The sequence below is a fragment of the Cuculus canorus genome, chromosome 2, assembly GCF_017976375.1.
Source record: "Cuculus canorus isolate bCucCan1 chromosome 2, bCucCan1.pri, whole genome shotgun sequence".
Classification (NCBI taxonomy): domain Eukaryota; kingdom Metazoa; phylum Chordata; class Aves; order Cuculiformes; family Cuculidae; genus Cuculus; species Cuculus canorus.
Genome location: NC_071402.1, coordinates 40,592,445 through 40,614,833, shown reverse-complemented (window position 1 = coordinate 40,614,833; position 22,389 = coordinate 40,592,445). Strand labels below are relative to the sequence as shown.

General features: G+C 40.8%; 1 protein-coding gene across 3 annotated transcripts in view; it reads left to right on the top strand.

Annotated features, from left to right (window-relative positions):
- FAM110B (family with sequence similarity 110 member B) overlaps positions 1-22,389 on the top strand; it is a 115,629-nt gene that overhangs the window by 72,824 nt on the left and 20,416 nt on the right. For 2 of the 3 annotated variants that reach the window (XM_054059756.1, XM_054059757.1), the window contains one exon: positions 21,752-21,818. The exons of the other annotated variant lie outside the window; for it this stretch is intronic. The gene's annotated coding sequence lies outside the window, so the exon portion shown is untranslated. The remainder of the gene's footprint in view (positions 1-21,751; positions 21,819-22,389) is intronic. 3 annotated transcript variants of the gene reach the window in all.

The window sequence follows — 22,389 nt, the reverse complement described above, 5'->3', positions numbered from 1 at the left end:
AGTGCGCTGTGCTCCTCTGCAGGTCAAAAGGGAAATACCCCAAATCAAAAAAGTGATCGTCCCCAGTACTCGGTGGTGGTAAGGCTGCACCTTGAATACTATGTTCAGTTTGAGGCCCCTCACTACAGGACAGACATTGAGCTGCTGGAGCGCGTCCAGAGAAGACCAGTGAAGCTGGTGAAGGGCTTGGAGCACAAGTTTTACGATGAGCGGCTGAGGGAACTGGGGCTGTTTAGTCTGGAGAAAAGGAGGCCAAGTGGGGAGTCTTTATTGCTCTTCACAACTACCTGAATGGAGGTTGTAGCAAGGTGGGTGTTGATCTCCTGAGTAAGAAGCGATAGGATGAGAGGAAATAGCCTTAGGTTGTGCCAAGGGAGGTTTAGACTGGATATAAGAAAAATTTCTTCACCAAAAGGATAGTCAAGCATTGGAACAGGCTACCCAGGGAAGTGGTTGAGTCTCCATCTCTGAAAGCATTTAAAAGATGTGTAGATGTGGCACTTGGGGACGTGGTTTAGTGGTGGACTCGGCAGTGCTAGGTTAATGATTGGACTTGATGATCTTAAAGGTCTTTTCCAGCCTATATGATTCTATGAAAGCATCCACATTTCTCACAATTAAATACACCCAGACCCAATGCCGGCAATCAATGGTACTTCTTTTACTTATCCCTCCCCTTTCCTACTGGGGCAGGACATTATTTTTATCTTGGATCAATTCTCTATCCTGATGTCACTCTGCCCCTACGTGCAACTTCAGCCAGTGTAACCCAAGGGATGTTTCGGAGGAGAGATGAAGGTCTCCCTGCCACACAAGAGGCAGATAAGGACACATTTCCACTGGACTGCAGCTCCCTACAGCCTTACTCAAATGCAGAGAGTGTCTGCAGCATCTTGGCAGCTTGACCCTGCCCAGCCTCTTGATGTCCACTGTCATGGTGTGCTGCTGGACCAGAATAGTCTAATTTTATGTCAGAGAGGTAACAATCAGTGCTGGAATGGTACCTGAAGTGGTTGGTCTCAGGCTGGAATCAGCGCCAGATGATATCTCAGAGTTTAGATGTGTTGCACAACCAGAAGCACTTTGGTGCTAGAGGTGGTGTGGGGGGGCAGTTCTGGTGGGAACAGGCTGAGTAGAAGCCCAGCTTTGTCTCATTTTACTGTGGGAAGGTAGGGCAAGGCAGAGCAACAGTATGGGTGAAACTCAACTACGTTTGGCCAAGTTTCTCCTATGAGAGTCAGCCTTAGCCTTTGGGACCACAGCTGTGTTGTTTTCCAGTTTGGCTGTTCCCCCTTCCTCCACAGCGTAACATCACAGCCGGATGCTGTGGCACAAGGGAGTGCATGGCGACACATGCTGCTGAGCCATCCCAGCTGTGTTTCAGCCTCCCACTGCCTCCTTCCCCCTTTAAAAGTAAATAAATATTTCGAGTTTGAATTATATTACCTAGCAAGAACAATTTGTATTTCTGCGTGCTATATTCCTTATAACTAGGAGTGGCAGTGGCATTTTAGCATTGTCTGGAGAAAAAACAAAATAGTAATTATTGTCTGTGTGGTTTTACCTACTTAAGTCGCTGTTGTCATAATACGTTGTATTTGAAGAACTTGTGTCCTACCTAAGCACCTTGTTCAGTTTTCCCAATTCCTCCTCACTTTCACCTAATCACAGAATCACTAGGTTGGAAAAGACCTCCAGGATCATCGAGTCCAACCACTCCTGTCTGCCACTAAACCATGCCCCTGAGTATCTCATCCACTCGTCTTTTAAATACCTCCAGGGATGGTGTCTCAACCACCTCCCTGGGCAGCCTGTTCCAGTGCCCAGCGACCCTTTCTGTGAAAATTTTTTTTCCTAATGTCCTGCCTGAACCTCCCCTGGCAGAGCTTGAGGACATTCCCCCTTGTCCTGTCCCCTGACACTTGGGAAAAGAGGCCAGCTCCCTCCTTGCTACAACCTCCTTTCAGGTAATTGTAGGGAGCAATATGGTCTCCACTCAGCATCCTCTTCTCAAGGCTAAACAACCCCAGTTCCCTCAGCTGCTCCTCATAAGACTTTGCTACTAATTTTATTTTTCTGAGGTCTGAGAGGCTTTTCTCATCTGTAGTTGCTAAAGGACCAGTATCTTAAGGTTTTCTGAGTTTGGAATAGCATTAGGGTGATGATGAGAGCAGGTAGCCAAGTCAAATTGATTTCAGAGGGATTTCTGAGATATTTTTTTTCTATTCTTCTTTTGGTTTTTTTTTTATTTCTTTCATTTTCTTTAAGTGTAAGGGTTTTTCCTTTCTTTTTCTATAAGTGTGGTATTTGCCTGCCTGCCAGTTGAGACTAACGCAGAAAGAAAAAGCAGAGGCCTGCCCCTAAGAGAAGCAACTACCCTCTGCCGTGCTGCAGTGCAGAATGTGAAAGCAGAATTTGTTTTGTTTCTTTCTACGCCAAAATCCAAATGCCCACTCTTGGCCTCTTCTGCACGGCTCCCGCCACAGGCTGTTCATGGGCCAGTTTGTGAACTGCTGAGATGGGCAGCTTGGTTCTATTCTTCCCTTATCCCTTTATATGGAAGGAAGATTTGTGTGCATCCCCACCAGGGTGTTGGGGCTGTCCCTTCCTGTAAAGGTGTGGTGGTTTTACTTACAGCCCCTGTACCAGTGTCCCGTTTGACACCTTAAGATTTGGTTTTATGCACTAGCACAGTACAGGCTGGATGGATTTTACCCAGGCTCCTTTTATAACCACATTATTTGGTTAATATTTTCTTGTACGTTTTTCTGCTAAGGCAGCATGCCTCCTCCTCACCTCAAGGTGTATGTGTGTCTGGTTTCTACTAGCTTCCCTGAACGCCCAAGAAGTTACTGTGGGACCTTATCCACCTGGAGATGCTTCCCATTGGCATAGAGAAAGCTTGCAGGGCGGCTCATTGACAATTTTTGTTTATCTACACATTAATATTTGGCGTGCCTGATGAGGCCAGGTTTTGCCATTGGTGTCAGTGACATAAGTTGCAGGTTTTCTCACAGTCTAGCAAAGGAATAGATGGAGAACAGACCTGTTGTGAGGATTGGAATTAACATACCATATGGTGTCTGCATCACTTTTGTCTTGTATCAGTGTTTACTGCAGAAAAATTGTTGGGAAGTGTCTTTTTTTTAATCCAACCTTCAGTGCAAATTGTTTCTCTTTCTTCCCCAGATTCCTGCGTATTATGTGCGGAGGCCCTATTGTTCTTGGGCTAACAAATAATAAAATAACTCCTCAGCTGCTTATGATAAATCAACTGTAACTCTGTAAAAAATTCTTTTCTACTACCTCTTTTAAGCAGCGATGTTGTTTAGTATTGCCAGTAGGTCAGCAGCTCTTGAAGGATTGGTCTATTTTGCTCAAATGTGGCAATATAAACTCTGATCCATGGGTCTCTTACTGATGCTTTCTCATTTCTCCTCAGATTGCTGCTTCCGATTGCTTTATTAAGGAACTCAGTATAAGCTTATATAACTTTAATTCTGGATGGTTGGGGCTTTTTTCTTCAAAATAGGTTATTTTTCATTTGCGCTGGTATTTTAGGACTTTAAGTCAAAATTGCATCAGCCAGAGTAATCTGATAGATAGTGTGATAAAACAGGATTTAACTGCTGTGTGTGTTCCTTCAGAAACTTTGTCCTCCTTTGCCTCTCCAAAAACTTCAGTTTTGTCCTTTCTAAACTAAGCTGATGATATGAAGGGAGTTCACATGCTGAACGAACCATATACAAATTAGGGACAGCTGAAAAAAAAAGTCTGGACAAATATTTAAAGTTTAAAAGAATCTAAAGAGGTCAGGAACATAAAACAAAAGATGATCCCAAATAAAACTATTGCATGTAATGTAGTGATTTCAAACAGGGGAAGAAATTTTGAATAATACCAGCAATGGCCTGAAGCATGACGGGAAGGGAGTATTACAGCTACTGGCTGTATAAAAATGCCCAGTTGAGCATATTGGGGGGGGAGTAGTGGCTCTGAAGGTCTGATCCTGACCCCACTGAAGTTGGTGGAGTATCCCTGTTGACGTTGCTTGGCCTTGCAAGCATTGCAATGAGCTCTGTGTTTCTCTTGTGTGGATGCCTTGAATGGACTGTTGGTTGAGATGCTTTATTCCTTGGAGGAGAATAATAATATTGGATGGATATCAGGAAAAAAACACACAAATGTAAGAAATGAAGTACAAAAGAAGTTTTTAATGTAGGTGATTGTAACAAGAACTGAGAAGTAACAGAGAAAAATATGAGCAAAATTTCTGTAATATTCATTTTGTAGGTGCATAAACCCAGGGAATGATCGCCTACAGAAACTGGGAAGATGCTTTAGCACTTGTGGTCTGTAGTATTAGATCTAGCGATTCATTAGCTAAGAGATGGCAGAGAATAATCTTCAGTTGGCAGGGTAATGGAATAGAGAAGGGCTCAGCTCTTTTTCCTAATGTCTGTAATTGCTAATTGCTTATTAGCCTTTTATATATGTGAAAGTTATAATAAGACTGCCTGTCGCACTGATTCTCCTGCAAGTCTCTCATTGGAGAAGAAAATTGTATCTCATGAATGAACTTGGCTGTTTCTCTAAAAACCTATTAACTAAATTAGACAATACCTATTATGACAGGTCTGGTTTCTGTTGTCATGATACAGAAATGATGCTGGGGTTCTTTTCCATTTGTAATTTCACTCTCAGCTCTTTCACGTAGCCTATCTTTATTTACCTAAAGTGTTTTCCCCCTCAAAGTTGGATCTTTTCTGATACATTTTCTTACTATCTTTTCTAAAACTGAAAATCATCCTCCAGGCAAAACGTCTACTATTCTGTGGATTTATCCAAAACTCCTTAAAAAAAAGCTTCCTCTCATACTGTGACCCATCCAAATTGCTTTTCTTCTTTGTTGAATCATTTGCGATGCCCAATGACAACCTTGTCTGCTTTAGTTGCTAGTGAATATTCAGTAGGTGTAGTTTTTCCCGTGATCCCTCTGTTAATCTTTGACTTAGCCTACAGCCAGCGGGCAAAAATCCTCATAAGTCAGCTTCCCTTGGATTGCACCCACTGCCTATGCTCAGGGATGCCTGTGGGGAAGTGACACAACTTTGAACCAGTAGGATAAGAATTACGAGGTGAACTGAAATACCTATCAATATCCATTTAAGCTTTTCCTCTCTGGATTCATATGTAATTGAACACCACAGTCATGTAGGAACTGTTCTTCTGTAGAAACAGGCTGGTTGCCGTGTTGTGCTGACTATATAATCCTTCTTTCTTTAAAGAACATCATTTTTTAAAGTTAAAGAACTACAGAGCGGGGGGAACGCCAGATGTTGAATCCAATAACTAGGGAGCAGTTTGAGTAGGTGCGGGAGTAGAGGACGTGTCAGCATATGCCCTTCCTTGCTGCTCTGGGACAGCTTCAGCCACTGCAAGAGGCCACATGCCAGTGATTATGCCCTCTCTAGCCCTCTGGGGAATAGCAGAGCTCCAAGGGAAGAAGGTCAGGGTTTTCTTTTTCCCACTTTCATCTTCCACTAGCATGGGACCTGGCTACGTTTCCTACCTTCCTGCGGCAAACAGTTATTTCCTCAGAGAGTTTTACTCTCTCAAATATGTCTGGGTTTTGCTCATTTCAGAGAGGTGGATAGGCTGCTGTTTTGACAGACTTGGCACCCAAAGTGCCATATTTATCATTAGCGAGGTCTGGCCTCTGCACTGGCTCCCCTCTGGCATTTGTCAGCGCTGAGCGGAGGTGCCAGCACGGCAGCGAGCTGCCTCCAGCAGAGATAATTCTTATCATGGGTGCTACTGGCTTAGCTGCACTTTTCCTCGCATGCTGACAATTTCTGCCTGCCATCAGTTCTCCCATTGTGTCCTGGTCATGTAGGCAGCGAACATGACTGAAGGATGCACGTCCATACAGTTTTAGCGTTTGCACCTTCAGCAGCAAAATTTGGGAAAGTTAACTTTCCTTCCAGATCACCCCAGCCCTTTCCTGATATCTTCAGCATTAAATGCCTCCTGTGCTGACTTTGTTCTTTAAATTGAGTTGGGACTGTCATCTCATTCGAGACGCAGGTCAGGAGGAAAACAGCCAAGTGTGGAAAAACACGATATCACTATTGCCTGGGACTGGAGCGGCATGGGTGACTTAAATTTGAAATGCTTCATACTCTGTGGCTGATCCAGCGTCCTCGGGCTGCAGCCTGTCTGTCTCCTGCAATTTCCAACCAAGAAGTGCTTTTATTGAGGAGCAAGATCTCTGACAGTTTAATCTACTAAAATTTGGAGACCAGAAATCTGGAACAAAATGGGCAGAACTAGAGAAAGCAAGAGAAAGAAATGCAGAAGGAAAGTTGTACTTTAGAAGCTTGACTGAAGCACAAGAACTTGCATTTTGGTCATAGGCTGGGATCTGTTTTGGGGGTTCAATTTGTTCATTTTCTGGAACAGCCATTAAATTGCTTAATTTGCGTATATGGATGATAATAATGGGTTACAAAAGCAACACATGAGCTTTTTTGGGTGGGAGGAGAAACCAAGAGCTGCCTGAAGGCAAAACATTCTTAATTTTCTTTTTTGCTTCCTTTTTTTTCCTTTTTTTTTTCCTAGAAGAGCTCATATTTTATTGTGTGTTTTGCTGTTGCCCCTACTGATGCTGGAGAGCATCTTTGGAGCCTGCATAAATTGATTCAGTGGGTGGCTGACAGTACTCGGTGCCTCCTTCAGGTCATGGCTGCCACGGTTTGCCACTCTCTTTTATGCATGCATGAGCATGGGCAAACATGTCCAAGGTGTAGGAGTGCAATTTTTAGGAGCACAATTTCTAGGAGCACTTGGCATCACCCTGCACATGCTGATGGTGATGCCTGCTCACAGAAAATTACAGAATATAAAAAGCCAGGGAGATTTTCTTGAGGAGTAGTAAGATGCAGCTTGCAGAGGCATGCCTTGTTTTGCTGTTGCTGTTAAGAAGCAGCTGTGTTTTAGTTTATTTTCAGGCCACAAAACGCTCCTGGCTTCTTTCCTGACCCCCAGTGATAGCACCAGTACCCCAGAGATGGGATCCTGTCGTTCCCTCTTGGACAGGGACGAGGCATAAGTCAGTGGCAATGACCCAGGAAGATTGTTTGCAAGGTCTGTCTAAGACAAATTGTTTTGGTAGGGCTTTTGAACAGAACAGAAATGAGGGTTTGGGGTGAGTAACCCCACCTTCTTTTCCTTAATTATGAGAAATTTCTGGGTGGTTGTGCTGGTTGAACAGTCCAGAGGGAAACAGCAGCATTCGTGCAGAGGCTTGCAAGAGTTTGTACTGGGTTCTGCTGACGCTTATTTTATATCATAGATGGCAAAAACATAGTGACATATCTAGTCTATCTGCTTGGGAACGGGAGACTTCATTTCTGTATGCATCCAGTCTTGCACTGGATTTAATAAGTTGGGTTACTTGTTTTAGCTCATCCGTACTTCTCTCTTCCCCTGGAGCTGATCCAGAAAAGGCCTTGAAAGAAAAGGGTTTGGGAGGGAAAGGAGTTTTGATTTGCATCAAAGAGGAAAAGCAGAAGTTTCACAAAACTTGATGGCTTCATTGGTTATCCTATAGCTAGTCAGTCTAGAAGTGTTTTGATTTTCTGCCTCTGAATGTTAATAGGCTGTGGCGATGATCCTCTGTTAATTTTATTCTTTGTTATCTTAAACTAGGAGCTAAATAACTTCTTTAATGAATGTATTTGCTTTCCATCTCTGGCAGTATTTCTGACAGTTCTCGCTGATTCTTATCTTCTCTTGCCACAGGTAAATTCCGCTTACTCTTCATACAGAGGTTTGCATCATAAACTATGACATTTTACTTAAGATCTTCATCCTTCTTTGCAGGAATTGGAGAGGATGCTGGGGAGGAAAGCAGTGGCAATATTTCTGGATTTCAGAGTAAAATGTGTAAATCAATACCTAAACACATTATATATAAATATTTACGTAATGTAACAAAAGTTTGTATTTCAAATGGTATCTTTTCAAGTTATTTTTCTCACACACAACTGAAATTACAGGCAATATTTGACACGTCAATTATTCATTTTCTACTGTAGCTACTGATGATGAATGAAAGAAAATAAATGAATACAAGTGCAAGATAAAATGTCAATCTATTTTATATGGATTAGTAAGATACTGCTAAATAAAACACAAACTTCTACAGAAGTTTTCACTAACATTGTGGTATGTATTTATTTTCTGGTGCAGGCATAGCATCACATGAAGAAAGTGGAATCTGCTACATTAATGAAATTTGGCCCTTCACTGTGAAAATGTAGCAAATATAGATTTATTTAGCAATTTGGTGGGGTTTCCCTCCAAGTTATTGTGCTTGTATATATACATCTATAAAACTGCACGTATATACTTAGGTGTTGCAGGTTTACTGACACAAATTTCTTTATAAGTAGCAGTAGTTCCTCATCTTTGTGTACAGTGAGGAAGAGGTTTAAATTCATACTTGTTAAATTTTATTTTGATCCGTTGAAAAGAAGATTAAAAGATTTACACAAAGGCCATGTCCAAAACATGGAGTACTATGTGCGTTTGCTGAAGTCCTGTAACAAATGCAGAAATTTAAGAAAAACTAGAAAGAAGGGATAAAAAGCAATCAACGGTTGTTTGTTTTGTTTCATATTGTTATTACTCAAATTTCTGTTACTGTTAGGTTTTTCTCTTTCTTTTTTCTCTCATACATTTTAAAATATGAAACTTTATGAGCCTGTTTTTTTTAATGTACCTGCTCATCCCTGTTTTATCTTGTCCATTTTGCTTCATCCACCTATTTTAATCCAGATGTCATTATGATATTCAGGCTTTAAAAAAGCTTCACAAAATAAGTGATTTAGTGCATGGTTTGTCACTTTTAATTTCATAACAGCTGTAAGGTAAATAAATAAAATAATAAAATCTTTACAGTATAAGAGCAGGCAGTTTTTGTGGTAACTGCTGTCCATATAAGCTTAGAGCTAAAAAAGGGGGAAGATTTTCGTAATTCATTGAAATTTGACAGTTTTAAAGTTTGTATTACAACAGCACTTCATAGGCTATAGATAGGGCTGTTTCAGGTTCTGTTGTAAATCTGGCTGGTTTATGAGGCTTTAATGTTCTGTGGGCTACTAAAAATCATTCTAGGACTGAATCCGTTAAATAAAAAAATTAGTATTTTTAATATATTTTAATGATCAATGCATTTTGTAGTCTTAAATACTTTTTCACCAAAACATCATTGTTCAAAAAACCCCACAACTCAGAAGTAGAAGACTCCTTGTCTGCAGAAGTGAAGTTTTAAATTTCAACATGAGCTTTTCAACACTCGAGGAAAGAGCATAAATATTTAGCATGAAGTATAGTATAATAATAACTAATAACATTTTCACATGGTTAGTGTGCAAGCCTCTCCACGACCTACAAAGGATAAGCTGTAAGTCCCTGAAAGTCAGCTTTTCTGGAAGAGTGCCTCTCCGTTCTGCACGTCTTTCCTTGTTGGAGAGTCTGGGGTTGAGCAGGAAAGGAAATGGTTGGACTTGAAATTTTGAGGTTTTATGTAGGTTTTGCATAGTCTTGTTTAAAGAATTCACCTGTTCTACAACATAAGATGAAAATGTGAACAGTTAGGAAGTGTAATTAAAAGCATACATCTTGATTGCTTGATTGCACATAGTGCGGAGTGAGTAATACTACAAGTTTGCCATTATTCAGCATGCTGTGCTTTGCTGTTTAAGAGATTTTGATGCAAGACTCTGCAGGGCTGTGGTAATGACAGTTCGAAACTTTGTTCCCTTCAGGTTGTACTGGTGATGTGAGACCAGGTAAAAGTTTGGGTCAGGGAAACTGTATTATAATTACCCTTGATCCCCATGGTGTGTTTCCCTTTGTAATTTATACTAGTTACATTCACTGCTAGAATAGTAGTTTCTGACTTGCTTGTCTGTTCTGAGAAGAGCTGGATGCCACACTCAAGAGTGACAGCCAGCCTGCCTGCGACCTTCCAGTAGGACTTTCAGTGGCCTCCTTGGAGGCAAGGAAAGAAGATTAAAAGTAATAAATCTAAGGAGTTTTCTGTGTGCAGGGTGCATTGCAGGATGTTTGATTGCATTTTGGCAGAGGAAGGAGAATTGGGGAAGCTGTTGTCTCTGCACACTACATAAAACCACACTGTGTGGACCCAAGGGAGACACAGCCTGTGGCACACAATCTATTTTGGACAACGGCACATTGTTTGTATGGAACTCAGGTGCTGGGAGGGACACTGCACTGTGCTGTGCTTACGTGGGTCTGCAGAGATAACTGGGCTTGCCTTGCAGAGGTGCACAAAAGACCTGCCAGAAGAAGAATGGGAAATTAGGACAGGATAAAAGCAACTTGTAAAGGATAGCATGTCTTGTCACCTTGATCCCTGGTGAGGTGGCTAACTGCCAGCTCCTCCTGTCTGGCTCCCATGCAACCTTAAGCGCAGGTTAAGATGTACTGGCTCTCTAATGTATTGTTCACTGCAGGCAATTGCAGAAACTTGTGTAAGGATTCAAATTGCAGAAAAAATAGTGCTTCTTCAGATTTTTAGGTGTTGTCTACATTCTGGATCTCTAAGAAGCTATGGTCCACAGCCTTCCTCCTAGAAAGAAAATTCCTTATCTTTCCATTAGATACTGTTGTTTCAAGGGAGGGAAGGATTTATCTGTGAAGTTTTAGTACATTCAGACATACCCTGTGGAAAAAAAGCCTTTTTATTAGTATTTTTTTTTTCTGTAACCAGATCTACACTTGAAAGGAATGCTTCTGTATTCTGTATTATTTACTTGTCTAACTTGAGCTTAGAACTGCCAGGCAGCCAGAGGCTTGTTTCTCTAGCTCTTGTCCTTGAGGAATTACCACAGAGGAAGAGAAGTTCCCCAAAAAAGCAAGGCAGGGACAGAAGCTCTGGTTGGGCTCACCAGAGCTGCTTCTGAGGAGAAGATTTAAAAGTGTCTTAAGTTTGGTGGTATGAATACTCTGCTGACCTCGATGTATGTGCTTTGAATCAATGTTGTACTGAAGTCGTTCTCTATCAATCAGGCAGGGCAGTTTTTCAAGTGCCCAGTACTGGGAGTGTGCCTGATAGCAAAATCCTTTGATAACGATGGTATCTGGTGAGTATATCCAGATGCATGTCAGAAGCATTAGATATAGGAGGTTTTGTTTTAGTAAGTGTAAAATAATGTGCCTTCAAGCAGTGATGCAGCTTTGCTGTGAGGAAGACTGTGGAAGGTGGTTCCACAAGTGTAATACAGAAAAATGTGTGCTCATTTTAGCCCTCTGTGCCTTTCGTAGTTTCCTTTTAATGGACAAAAAGCTGTATTTTGTCCAGTTTCTGTTCCTGGTGATAGTTTAGTTAAGGGGCAGAAACAGAGACAAGTTTGAACACAGATCAGTTGTTTGCTTTGTTTTTTATATGCACTAGTATCAGCTCTGCATGGTGAATTGGCAGCACAGCTAGTCCTGTGATAAGAATGAATGTCTGGGCAGTAAACCCTCCCTGTGCTCCAGCTTGAAATCTGGCTATCTCCTGTTCTGAATGGGATTGAATATAACTGAGATACTTTATTACGTATAGTGAGAAAACATCTGAGTGATTATTCTCAAGAGGTGCTGTTCAGATTTGAAGGGGGAGGATATGGACTTTAAACTTGTCTATGTCAACATTATGATGCTGAGTGCCTGCTTGTGGGTACTATCTCTACTTTGAGTTGTGGAGGTCACCAAATAAAGCCAGGTTTAGACACATACATTTTTAATGACATGACCCTTTGGGTTTGGCTTTGTGTGCTTATCTACTACCAGGTCAGAAAATAGGAGTAGTGTTACTAAGCCCTTTGCCGCATCTCTGTTGAGGTTGTGGAAGCACAGCAGCAAGAGTTGCTTTTGCATTGTGTAGACAGTTCTTGCTTGGAGGTTTGCTTATTTTTCCTTTTGAGAGAGTGTGTGTGGATTTAACTAAAGAACATGTGTTCACGCAGTTGTGCTATTTAAGTTAATGTGGGGTGACTCAGTATGTATTCACTGCTGTCATCACACAGCGACTGCGACAGAACATTTTATTTTCTAAAGACACAGCTAATAATAGTAGCATTAAAACGGCATTATAATTTCACAAGACAATATTTGTTCCCTGAGCTGTGAAGTGACTAAGAGATTTGCCATTGTCAGACAGGGGAACTGGAGCTGACCTGGAGTGCAAGCAGCACCCTCCACTTCAGCTGGGCTGGGATGCCCTGCTTCTCTCTGCTCTTGCTTTCTCGGAACTGTACCAGGGTTTGTCACAGCAGCAATGCCTTTGCAGAGCAAGCACTCCAGGGTTCAACCTCACCAACCTTAAACCACATTCATAGTATTGTGGCTTCTTTACAGTGTGGACATCTGCAGGAAAAGCTATAGAGTCATGGAGTGGTTTGGGTTGGAAGGGACCTTAAAGATCATCTAATTGCACCTCCCCTGCTATGGGCAGGGACACCTCCCACTAGACTAGATTGCTCAAAGTCTCATCCAACCTGGCCTTGAATGCTTCCAGGGAGGGAGCATCCACAACTTCCCTGGGCAACCTGTGCCAGTGTCTCACCACCCTCATTGTAAATAGTTTCTTCCTAATGTCCAATCTAAATCTTCCACCTTCCAGTTAAAAGCCATTGCCTCTTGTCCTATCACTACATGCCTTGTAAAAAGTCCCTCCCCAGCTTTCGTGTAGGCCTCTTCAGGTACTGGAAGGTCACTATAAGATCTCCCCAAAGCCTTCTCTTCTCCAGGCTGAAAAACCCCAACTCTTAGCTTGTCCTCATAGCAGAGGTGCTTCAGCCCTCTGATCATCTTCCATACCCTTCTTCTGTTAGTGATCCCAGAGAGACTCATCTACCTCTGCCTGGTGGCCAAGCTTCTTTTGATGCAGGCCAGGATATGGTTGGCCTTTGAGGCTGTGAGCACACATTGCCAGCTCATGTCGAGCTCCTCATCAATCAGCACCCCCACGTCCTTCTCCACAGGGCTGCTCTCAATCACATCATTCCCCCAGCCTGAGAATATTGATATTACCATTGCAAAGCTATCTTCATACAAGTCAGTAATTAGCAGATAAAATAGCTGTGAATCCAGACTCTGAGATCTGGCACTGAATATCCTTAAGGTGTGGGGCCACTGAGCAAGACTTAACTTCTTTAATGAATACCTTCTCCCAGCAGTATTTCCCAGGAGCCATGTGACAAACTACCAGAAGGTTGTGCTTTGATTTCAGTAGTTTCGTTATTAAATTATGTTCATCTCTAAGATGGATGCTTTTTAAATTTATTTTGTATTTGGGATACTGAAGAAAAAGAGCTGATTTAAGGAAAATTACATGGGGGAAGAGAATTGCATGTTTCACAGTCTTGAAATTCCAAGCATCCTTGCTGTGAAAAATGGGAGTTTATTTAATTAGCAAGTTTCTGTGTGGGGTTTGCTGAGTTGCTTTAGTTTGTTTGTTCTCTGTCAGCTTCTAATAATGCTATTATTTATTTCCACTAAACAGAAAAAAATAGTTTGGTGACCTCTGTGGCTCAATCTTTCTCAGGAATACTGCCTCAGAGCTGTATCACTACAAATATTTATATGTTCCTGCCTGTTCTCTGGGCAGAAACATTGAGGAGAGCCAAACAGTTACCTTAAATCAAGATTGTTTGCATATCTTCTATCAAGATATGTTTGCATATCTTGTTGCACAGTGCTGCATTATGGTGATCTTGCATAAGCTGCTAGGAGCTCATTGTTATCAATGGGTTGGTTCAGTAATTGTAATACATACCACAGAACGTTGTGTGGGATCTTTGGTGATTTCCCTGCCTAGTATGTGTTTTGTGGCATCAGAAAATCTTCTTTGATTAGACAGTTTCTGAATATCTGTGTTTGTTACACCCACCACTTAGCTCTGTTCAAACATATCCTGGATGTCCCTGTCTGTCTGTATCACAGGTACAGTATATCTGGGGCTTCTGTAGCATATTTAATATTGCAGCATGCCAGCCAAACTTGCACAGAATGGCACAGCCCATTAGCCTCCTGTTAGCCTCTACTGACAGTTAAACACTGGCATCAGCAACTTCCTGTCTTTCTCAGCCCATTCCTGAACTAATTCCTAGGTGCTGTATGCTAAGAAGTCCTGCACAGCACTGCCTGTTAACTAACTGCCTTACTGAATGTTACTGGTGCCTGCTGCTGAAAAGAAGAGATCATGGGTTTTTTTCCCTAAGTAGTCCTTGTTCTGCCTCCTCATGTCTTCTCAATTTCCTCAAGTAATCCTGTTTTGTGTGCTGTTGACAACTAAATCAGAGAGATGCTAAAAGCAGAAGAGTGGAGGAAATGCCCAGTGCATACTGAGAAGCAAATATCTCAGTCTTTCAAGAATGGAAGAAAGGAGCAGTATGAAAAAAATGGATATCTATGGTGATGAATTTTAACATATATACATTATAATATTTATTACTGTGTCTCCTATGTCTGTATCACTTCCTGTTGAGGATGGGGTGAGGCAAAGAGACACTGATTTTTGGTACCACTGAAATAGAGGAGGCAAGATAAGATCAGAGAAGTATGTAGGTTGGAGGTGGCCTTCATGTTTCTCTGATGATGTCCATTACAACTATCCCCATCCAGCAGGTCTTGATCCTGACTTTTTTCTTGAAGAACTGAAATCATTGTCTACTGTAGAATTAAATATTCTGCAATCAAATGCAATCATACAACCGTAAAAGGTGGATACTACTAGAGATCCAGGATCTGGGTGTAGATCATGTGTTAGTGACCAAAGTGGGGAAATGGCACTTAAACAGTGTCTTCTGCTGCTTCCATGGTTTTGGTTTTTGTTTGGTGGTTTTTTTTTTTTTTTTAGATTAGGCTGCCCCTGGTATTTCAAGAGCCTTTATACAGATACTGTATACTCTCACAGCTAATCCAAACACAGTTTAGCAGGGCAAAGCACAGCTGGAGACTGGCTCAGTGCCCAGAGTCTGCTTTTAACCTCTGCAAAGGCCTTTTCTGTTCCTCGGCAATACTGAATGCGGTGTAGATATCCAACATTTTCCAGCCAGGGGAGGGGGAAAAAAAATTCAATATAGAGCTTCTGAATCTTAATAAATCACGTGTTACACATACTGGCCTGAAAGGAGGCATCAGTTTGTAAAGATCCCAAGAAACAGGATCAGGCATATAGTAAACATTCAGGTTAATGAGCTGAGAGCTACAGCACCTGATGAATTATCATGTAATTTTTTAAAATATCCATCATTTCCTAGATGAAAATTCTGTGTATGTATTCTAAAAGCAATATGTTTTTCAGAGTAATATGAAGCAGTAGGTCTGAACTTTTTTTTTTTATGTGCTGACCATTAAATGTTGTCTGATATGTATGAATTCTATATGGCCAGCTTAGACTTTGGGCAATAAGTTTTCTTCTTACAGGTAGTTTGAGAATTCCTCTGGAATAATCCGCAGACTCATCAAGAAACTGTGGGTTAAAATAAGTAGTGTGTCAAGAGATTGACAACTTGACTTTGTTATTCCTCACTGACAAGAAATTGGATCTGTCTCTCTCTCCTTAAAATAGAGTAATATCAACACACTGTTGATCCATTCTTGCAGAGCTATTGCTTATATCATGATGCTCCTTTTGGAACTTGACATAATATGCATCCCTTTACAAACTACATGAATAAAACATTAGGAAGGTAGAGATTGTGGCCTAGTTAGGAATTATGTGCATGATCTCTTCTCCTTGGTTGAACTGAGAAAACAAAAAGTAGAGCAAGGGATATATTTACATATGACAAACCTTGTCTTAAGTTTCAGTTCATTATTTTTTTAATGGAAGGGGCATTTATGAGTGAGTATTCTTTTGATTTGGGACTGAACATAAGACAGCTAGACATCAGAAAACTTAATATGCGCAGTGAAATTTAATTAGGTAACTGCATAAAAATCAAAGGGTTGTTTTTTTTGTAGAGAGGAAGCAAGAATCCCATTTTGGTACTGGAGCACATATGTAGCTGAGTCCTAATTTCCTCCTTCTCCTCCTCCTCTACACCAAGAGGTGTTAATAATAAATATGTATGATCTACTGCCAAGAGTGATGGACATGGGGTATTAGGAGGACTCGGCTGTATTCCTTACATCTCACATGGTGACTTCATCATGCAGCCAAGATGTACGATTTCCAGTTTTTCAAAAGGAAGCTTTTAACTTTGTACATTCCAGTTTGGATTGTTATACTTGGTTTTCAGAAATACCAAACACCAACTTCTTCATCATCACAGTTTGACTTGTGGATGCTAAGTACCCCTCGAAAGGATGCATAAAGTCTCCATGACTCCATTACCTGAATTAATCTAATTATGCAAAAATGTATCTATTATTAAAAATGTTTTAATACCTATATTATATGAAGTAAATGTTGGGAGAGGTAATATGCTTCAGATGTTATCAAATTATACTGCTCCAATTACAGCTTGTTGTCAAAAATGGTTTTCTTTTGTGGTAGATTAAGCAAAATGGAGTACAGTTAGCTGTGCTAAAACATCTATTCAATGTTAACTCTCACAATGAGAGGCTACCTGCAGATGTGAGTATTTCACATACACTGTCAAACCTGTTAAGTCACCTTTTGTTGGCAATACCAAAGCCATCAAAGTTTTTCCCTGTGATTCATGCAAGCAAGGTCAGTGATGACTTGAATTTCATTTTCTTAAAAATCTCCATTTAGCTTTTATGTCTCTGTCTGGGGTTGATTTTTTTGTTTCTCTCTATTATGTTAGTTTCTGAAAAAAAGCAGTGAGATGAATAGTTTTACAATAAAAAAATGCTTGGGAGGTGTTTAGCACAATTTCTGAATTTTGTTTTGAATCACAGGATCTATGTTATAGGTAGCTGTTACATGTCATGCAATTTGTGGCTCCAGCCACCTGCTGTGTTAGATGCACTGTGCGCTCCTCAGTGGAACATGGGCTGTAGCTTTGAGTTTCCTCTCTGTCCATTTACAGGATGGTCAGCTTGGGTACACAACATTCCTCCCTGTGTATCTGCAGGTGTCAGTGTGTGGCATCCTGATTAAGATTTGTTGTCATCCAAGTAGCTCAAATAAAGCTACGTGTGGTTTTCACTTTTCCTGTTCTGGTATTTCCATGGTTTTACTGTTTGGGGTCAAGACTTCTGAACCTGGTTGAAGGCTAAAAGCAGAACAGATATGGAAAGTGCATTTGAGTATAAATATTTTAGCTTTACCTAAAGAAGGCAGACTGCAAACAATAAGATACTTTTAGTTGGTATCGTGTTATCTAAGAAAATACCTGAAATTGTCTTATAATAACTTTGTTCCGTTTTTCTTTCACATCAGTTTTCATTAACAAGAGGAAACGCTTCTATTTGCTTAAATTGATCTTCTGTACTGTTCAGATCTCTGGATCTAAACTGAGATAAGTTTTGGCAATTCTGTGGTTGCAGATCTCTAAGGAAAAGCCAGGCTTTGGCTCAGGAAACAAGCTGCCTGGTTTCTAGCAAGTAAAACCAGGAAGAATTGGGTGCACTCCCTGAATCCTCACCGTGATGCCTGTATGCTGACCCCAGGTGCTGGGCTCACTGTGCCCTTCAGATAAGAGCTGCCAAAAAAGATACGTCCTTGGCAGTGACTTTAAGAATTGTTTGAGAGCTGCATCCCTCTGCTGATAGTATCCAGGCCCAAACATCTCTTTCATTCTTCAGATGTATCTCAAACAAATAATCTAGGTGTTAGGCTGTCCTCTTATGCCCTTTTAAAATCCTCACCAGGGTCTTGCTCATGTGATGGACAAGTTAGCCATTACTTCCTTTCAGATTTTGAAATTTCAATATGCATTATCAGTCATAATACTTGGTGATCTGGGTCCCACAGTGGTTTTGCTCACAGCATAGTGGTTTTCAAAGTAAGGATGCTGAACTGACAAGCTACCAACTAAAGGGGCCACGCTGGTGGGACAAAGTGGAGTTTTCTGGTTCCACTGACTGGAAGTGTACGTGACCTCATAGGGATCAAGTACCTTTAGAGATAAGGCTGACCAACAGAAACAAGTAGGGGTGCTAGCCAGAAAGAGGAGAAAATTCCTGTTTTCTTTCATATGTTAGACTTAGATTTCAATGAGTCTTTGTCCTAAAGATCTCAACTCCATTATGAAGACATATATTATTTAATGAATCTTCTAAGCGTGATGTGTTACTAAAACATCCTGGCACTGCAGATGGAAGGAGAGCTTCAGGCCTTCCAGCGCCTAGTCTGGATGTAGATTTCCTGATGTCAGTCAATATTGAAAAGGAGCATCACTCCTTTCTGAACAGTTTGCATATCTGTTTGCTTCCCAAATGATTAAAACCAGTAAACCTGAAAATAGTAGACATGTTTAGAATTTATTTAGCAACAAAATTAATTTTGAGATCCCCAGGTCTCCTTATAGTTTTTAATGGTTTTTTTGTTTGACCTTATTTCACCAGCAGATGAGATAGACTGTTGAAATTAGGATAATGAGCAATTTTGGTATGCCAGCTGTCCAGCTATTGTGCACTATATTTTTCTAGGAATTCAAAAATTTTTTTTGAGAGAGAAATTTGAATGAAGCGGTGGGATTTTACAGAGAAAAAAAAATGTAGACAAATGTCCATTCAGAGGACAATGTGATGTTTCACACCTGAATAATTGGTTGATTTGAAAAATATTGAAGAAAATATTTTTTACAATCTGATTTCGGTCTATAGTTTCTTGTCTTGGTTTGAGTGCTTCCTGGCTAGGTGTCAGATGTTTTGTGCAATTAAAAAGGAGGTTAAATTTTCCGGCTGAAACTCAGGAGGTAAACTGACCTGTGCATGTGGCTCAGTTTCATGGAATTTTTTGATTTTGAGAAGTCTGACATCAGCCTCCCTTGTACTGTTTTGGCTCTGTAATGCTTTAAAGTATTTTTTCTTTCTTATTTGTCTTTCTTGTTTCTTTTTTTCCTTTTGTTCTCTTTATTTCTTTTTAAAAAGAGAATTTGAAAGATGAGGACCGTTCCAAGATTCGCATTGAGGACAGAATTCACCTACATCCCTTTCAGCTGTCCTGTAAGAGCCAGTGACCATCAGTTCTTTGCACAGATCTCAGCTGTCATGTCTTTGGCCTCATATCAGCATTTCTGTTATTGATTTTTAAGAGAAGTACTGTGGCAGTGCTTATTGTTCCTAAAAGAAAGTATTGTGGAGGCACCAGTCTTTCCTGTTGAGGTGATAACAAGGTCAGTGCTAGCAGATTCTTAAGTTACTTAGAAGGGGAAAAAACAATCAAAGAAAGAATGGCAATGAGAAATAAATGAAGTGGTATCTGCGCATGGTTGACATGTACACTGTTGTAGCCATGCTGATGAGGGTGCCCCACGGTACCCTGCCGGCAGGGAGCAGGTCTGCATCACCAGAAAGAAGAACTAAGCTGGCAATGGTTGTACGTGGTAGCAAACATTTTCGAACTATACTATGTGTCCAATGAGGCACTGTGTGGCACCAAGCCTAGCTGTATTTTCTTCTGAATCGTACATCTGCAAGAGAAATTGAATCATGGACCTCCAAATCCAGGGAAGAATTAAAAAACACGAAGAATCAACTGTATGCTCTGTTGCCTTCTTGGAGGCCAGGCATTTGGTAGGGCTTTAACCACAATTAATTGGGCTCTTCTAAGTGAAGGCTGCCATGTTTTGTACTACAAATTCCCCAGTAGGTGTGGGATAAGCACAGCTATTTCTTTATCACCTTCCTTCTGCGTCGTGGAGAAGACAAGTGCACGTTATTTGTTGGAGGCCTTTCTTGGTTGCTCTGCATTGGGCTGTGTTGGACAGGTGGATAGGTGGATGAAACGAAAGGTTGTGGCAGAGATCCGGGATGAGATTTTTGAAAGACAGCAGAATTACACCTGTGTGAGCAATTAGAACTTGAGAAATACTCATATGACACTGCTTATAATAAAACAGTATAAGTAGTTGGGAAAGGAGGATTTGGTGCCTTTGGCTGTCCCAGCAAGTCCTCAGTCATGTTTCCTACTGATATACACGCTACATTCTACATTTTTTCTACTTTTTCTTGCAGGTTTATGTTTAAGAATATTCACTGTAGTGTACGGATTCCCTTTCAGCTGTGTTAAGGGGCGTTGTGTTGATTAGAAGCTTGTCTGCTATGTGTCACTGAAGACCGCTATGTTGCACTGATAAAGTGCTAGGGTAGATCTGTTACCAGAACAGCTCATCCACTTGAAACAGTGCAATTAATGTATAGTTCTGCCTTGGGCTATTCATCCTGCACCTACAAAATCTAGTGCCACCTGCCTTAGGCTTTGCTCTTCTGCTGGTGGAGGCACCCGTGCCGTCACAGATGGCTGTCTGCGGTGGTGCTTCGTGATTGGTCCCATCCTTGTATGAGATGCATAGACTGGAGAATACTGTGTTGTTGTGTTGAAGAACTTAAATAGTGCTTGGTCTAACTCCTCGTTACTCTGTCAGTCTTATCTATTAACATTTCTGTCACTCTGCATTCATTTTGCGGATGCTAAATGGAGTTGTTGGTGTTTTATTCCGTAGCATGAACAATAAAACCAGTTGTGCTTAAAAGCTGCACAGAAGCTTGGGTTTTGTTTGTGTGTCTTCCTTGGTCATTGCTATCCTGGCTCAGCATCCAAGTCCAGTGAAGCCAGTGTGGTATGTCCCTCTGTAGGGATTTCACGGTTGAATGCATACCCTCTCAAAAAATCCTTGAGATCTGGAGCAGTGTGTTTATGGTGGAACCAGGAGGTTATGGCAACTTACTGTACGAGAGCTACTCCAGTATTATTGTCACAGTTGTTAGCTTTGGAAATCTCCTATCAGCTTTCTAGAGCCCATCAGGGAGATGGGTAGAGTGGTTAAGTGCACAAACTTCTTGCTCCTTGACCTTAACTCTTAATATGGGAGGTCTCGTAAAAACAAATCATCACTGTAGATTCCGTATTTTTATGTCAAAGTCAGCTGACAGCTGCCCTGAAGAAACACCAGCGTTCACATGTTGATATTTTTCCTTAGTTACTTGCAAAGTAGCTGACACTGATGCTGTGCTCTGCTAAAGCTGTATCATGGAAACAAGTGTTTGCTTTGGGTTTTTGTACGGTATTTTCTCTCCTCTTCATCTGGAAATAGCCAAAACCAAAATAAAATAGAATGTTTATCTGTAACAATTTAAAATGTATTATTTGTGTTATCCTTCATCAGTTAAAAACTTCATTTTGAAATTTGCCCTGTTTGTATTTATACATTGATCCACAGCATGGCTGCATCTCATCTTGCACCTCAGATGCTGTGGCATATGTGTGCTTGTGTTCTGAGGCTTCCCAAATTACTTTTTGATTAGTTGTTATTATTACACAGGTTGTAGCCGTGTTATTAGACAGTGTGCAGCCATGTTGATTTCATCACTTATCTCTTCTTTTTTGTGAAATAGTCCTAGTTGCTCTTGTGGCTTCCTTGCATTTCTTTCCCTGCCTTCTCATGGCATGGACCAACCTTGGCATTGGGTTACCATGACCTTCAACATCACAGCAGTACTGCCATGTACATGCCTGTCGTGTTACTGCTCTGCTGGGTTTTTTAATGCCTTTTCATGTTTTATTTTGGTTTTTTTTTTCTTTTTTTTTTTTCAGAATTCCCTGAAGTATTACATTCCTCCATTCAGAGTGTGGACAAGAGTTTGGCATTGCGCTTTTACAGGTAACTTTTTGAATTAAAACATACATTTTTTTTCCTGGGATTTGGTAAAAAGAGGGCAATTCCAGAAGGACGTTACCACATCCTCTTTTGCTGTCCTAGGAGGTATGTTCTGGTAATGAATTTCTCTTCCTTGACCTTTACTAATTGATTGGGTTGACAGAATCATTACTCGTTAATATATATTTCAAGACTGTTTAAGAAAGATTGAGGCTTGATTTGCTGACCTCAGTCACTCAGTGATGTATTTGCAAACATGGCTGAATCATTTTTGGAAATAGTCCAGTAGCTCCAGGCTTTTGCCTATCATTTATTCCCAGCTTGCACTTTGATTGCAGTCTTTCCATTCAGTAGATTGCGTTATCTTTTTATATCGGAGATCTTAACTGCAAGCGAGCGCTTCTAGCCTTAGTCCTCCAGAACTTTTTGTTATTTGTCTGGTTAATACTAATGTCATTAAAACCAGAAGAACACCCAAGCATCTCTGAGTCTATCTGCAACACTCTTGAGTGTGATTTCAAGGTCTGAGCAGGAGATGAGCATTAAAGTTTAAAAAAATATTTTACTCACTGTT